This window comes from Macrobrachium nipponense, chromosome 19 (genome assembly GCF_015104395.2).
Source record: "Macrobrachium nipponense isolate FS-2020 chromosome 19, ASM1510439v2, whole genome shotgun sequence".
In the NCBI taxonomy this organism is placed as follows: Eukaryota; Metazoa; Arthropoda; class Malacostraca; order Decapoda; family Palaemonidae; genus Macrobrachium; species Macrobrachium nipponense.
Window position 1 is genome coordinate 75,644,362 of NC_061088.1, and position 2,771 is coordinate 75,647,132.

Genomic DNA, 2,771 nt, shown 5'->3' on the forward strand with positions numbered 1-2,771 from the left:
ATATATATATATATATATATATATATATATATATATGTGTGTGTGTGTGTGTGTGTGTGTGTATGTGTGTATATATATATATATATATATATATTATATATATATATATATATATATATATATATATATATATATATATATATATATATATATATATATATATATATATATATATATATATATATATATATATATATATATATATATATATATATATATAGTGTTCATGAGTCGAGTCGAGTTTCTTACTCTGTTCCGTGTTAATAAAAACATGAAATCGGTGAGAGTTTGTTCCAAAAACTTCCTGTGGAGACCTTCATTTGATCCATATCTCTGGACATCTAATGTACATAACTAATCAGGAAGACATTATCTGGGGGTGAAACGGTAAATAAAAAAATAAGTAAATGACGAAATTGGACAGAAACCAAAGGAATCCATAACTATTCTCGTATCACAGATTTACCTATTCTGAAAAATAAAGAACAGTAAAGATAAATGTCACCTAACGTGACCCAAGGAATCGAACACACGGCGTAGAAGATGGTTTCGTCATTGTTGTTTTCCTGCTCCAAGGGAATGTCGACATTCAGATTCGAAAAAGTGGAATGAAATCTATTTTTTTTAATGGAGATTTTTTTATATCATTAATTTTATTTTAATCGTCGCTGTACACTTTGATAATAGGACCAAGCTGAAAGAGCACATTTAAATTTTAAATATCTCGAGAGCTAATAAAAAAAAATTATGCATGAGGGGACATTATTTTTAATGGTCATCGCTTTAGTCGTTTTATTTCCTGTTTTTGTGTTTACTTAGTAAAATAGACACTCTATGGACTTTCTAAATGTTGACGTAGCAAAGACAGATATATATATTCTAAAAATACCGCTAAAAATGTACGCCATGAAACACCGACTGTAAGACACATTAACAATATACAAACTATTCTTTTATTTTTTTAATATATTATATTTTACCAGACATTTTTCATTTTCGCCCACAGGAAAAAAAGTGGGCACTTGTCTGCAATGACACTCAGGGACAAGAATATTATGCAAAGAAGCGTAAAGTGGTAATAATAATAATAATAATAATTAATAATAATAATAATAATAATAATAATAATAATAATAATAATAATAATAATAAACTAATAATAATAATAAAAATAATAATAATAATGTTGTTGATGATGATAATAATAATAATAATAATCTTGAATTTATTTGTGTTTTAAAACTATTGCGCTCTTAGGCTTTAACTAGAAAATAATAATAATAATAATAATAATAATAATAATAATAATAATAATAATATAATAATAATAATAATAATAATAATAATAATAATAATAATAATAATAATAAGCTTTAATTTATTTGTATTTTTCAAAATGAATTCCGCCCTTAGGTTATAGCTTGAAAAAAATGATAATACTCTTTAATTTATTTGTGTTTTCAAATTAATTACGGCCTTGAGGTTTTAACGAGAAAGTAATAATAATAATAATAATAATAATAATAATAATAATAATAATAATAATAATAATAATAATAATAATAATAATAATAATAATAATAATAATAATAATAATAATTTCCAACTTTTCCTTCCGGTCCTTCTTTAATCAGTTTACCAGCGAAGGCTTTCGATATAATATTGAAATATTTTGATAATTCCGTTATATCCTTTCGGAAAAAAACGATGGCATTAACTAGACGTATAGAAAAAAGTTAATACCCAATACAATCATTATGAATTGTTTTACACCACGTCACTTATCTCCTGTTAATACGGCATCTGATACAGCAGTACTTTCTTTTTATATCATCATCGCAAGGTGCTTTCACTCAGCACTTGTCAATAAGAAAGTGTATTGAGAAAAATGATATTTAACGTCATTGGAAATGGACCAACCAACATGCACACTCTCTACGCAACGTTGCAAAGTTATCGAAAATGTCGTCCAGGAACTGATTTTAAAAAGAGGGGGTTGGGGGGGGGGGGGGGGGGGGGGGGGGGGGGGAGTTTCAATAAATGGCGAGAAAATGAGGAAATGACTCGGGCAGTTTACATTATTACATTGGCGTATCACTTTGGGTCTGATGAGCTACGATGTGCGGTCTGCGTAACGCCGCCAGCAGTTCCACACGGCGTAACGGGAGAACTGTCGACAAAGGATCCCGGTTAAAAACTAAAGCTTAGGACTATTGCACCATGGTAGGAACTCACCTCGGGGCTTTCAACCGTTGTTGCCTGGCGGAAGGGCGCGCCTCTTTTGGGGGTCCTGAGAGCGAATGATTTCCGCTTTTATTCGATTTCTCTTTAGGCTGTTTTCTTTTTCGTCTTAATGACTGTTGCATAGAACATCATGATTGTGCACACTTAAAACCATAATGGTTTTTAGCAAGCACGACCATTCTAGGGAAATTTATGATCTTATTCGGAATGAATAATGTGGGCTGAAGAGCGAATTCTCGGGAATTTGGACAAAATTCTAAAAGTTTTTTTTTTTTCCCTCTTTTTGATAACAGATTTTTGTTTAAAAGTCTTAAACAATCTGCTAAAAGCAGTTGAAAAAATGAAGTAATTTGAATACAATATTTTTTGGAGTTTTGCCCTAATTTTGATGACTGATTTTTTTTTCAAAAATAAAGAAAAATATAAAAAAAAAATCTCGGGACAATCAGGAATTCCTCCCAGTCCAGCCGACGGCGGCGCCCTTCCCCCAGACAAGCTCCCGAAAAAGGCTCCCCGAAGCAACAGTA

The 2,771-nt window shown here is 30.0% G+C and overlaps 1 pseudogene; it reads right to left on the reverse strand.

Moving 5' to 3' along the window:
* Positions 1-1,324: 1,324 nt before the first annotated feature.
* LOC135218456 (irregular chiasm C-roughest protein-like) overlaps positions 1,325-2,771 on the reverse strand; it is a 134,698-nt pseudogene continuing 133,251 nt past the window's right edge.